The following is a 1,128-nucleotide window of genomic DNA, read 5'->3' as shown; positions in this document are numbered from 1 at the left end:
GCAACTATAACTTTATTAACAATACTTTGTTTTATTTCTTTGTGCTATTTCTCATTTTAAAAAAGTGTCTGGCAGTAAATGGTGTTCAGTATATTCGGTTCATTTAGTTGTTTGTGAAGAAAATGCTATTCATCAAGCATACATTTTAATTTTGTTTTCAGGAGTATATATAATTCACACACATATATAGATATATCTCATGTAGTTGTGTGTGTGTGTGTGTGTGTGTGTGTGTGTGTGTATTTAGTAGGGATAATTTTTTACAAATAGTTGTTATTTCTCCTTCCCATTCTATCCCCATAATTGAACATATATAAAAAGCAAAGCAAAGTAAAACTTTCATTATAAATATGCATAATATAAGAAAACAAACTTCCACATTGCTGTGTTATTTGCTTCTGCATTTTAAACACATCACCTCTAGTCTCTGGTAGACACTAGAAGATGGGGAATAGGTTTCATTTTTGATTCACTAGAATTATGGTTTATAATTGTATTGTACTGAAGTCTTTTAAATTTGCTGTTTTGTTGTTGTTGCTGAATTGACTTTTTTTTTTAGTTTATTTTTAATACACATTGTTTTATGAATTATGTTAGGAGAGAAAAATCAGAGCAAATGGGAAAAACCATGGGAGAGATAAAAAAACAGAAAAAAGAAGTGAACATAGCATGTGTTGATTTACATTCAGTCTCCTTAGTTCTTTCTCTGGTTGTAGATGGCATTTTCTGTCCAAAGTTTCTTGGGATTCCATTGGATGACTGAACTACTGAAAAGAACCAAACCTTTCATAATTGATCATGGTACATTCTTGCTTGTTGTCGTATACAGTGTATTCCTGGTTCTGCTCATTTTGCTCAGCATCATTAGTTCATGTAAATCTTTCCAGGTCTTTCTATAACCAGCTTGTTCATCATTTTTTATACAATAATAATATTCCTTTACTGTACCACAGCTTGTTCAGCCATTCCCCAGTTGAGAGACATCCACTACTTTTCCAATTCTTTTCTATCACAAAAAGAGCTGCTAAAAACATTTTTGCACATGTGGGTCTTTTTCCCTTCTTTATGATTTCTTTGGTATAAAAACCGACTAATGACACTGCTGGGTCAAAGGATATGCAGAGTTTT

This window comes from Antechinus flavipes, chromosome 6 (genome assembly GCF_016432865.1).
Source record: "Antechinus flavipes isolate AdamAnt ecotype Samford, QLD, Australia chromosome 6, AdamAnt_v2, whole genome shotgun sequence".
NCBI lineage: Eukaryota > Metazoa > Chordata > Mammalia > Dasyuromorphia > Dasyuridae > Antechinus > Antechinus flavipes.
Note: the sequence above shows the minus strand (reverse complement) of the source record.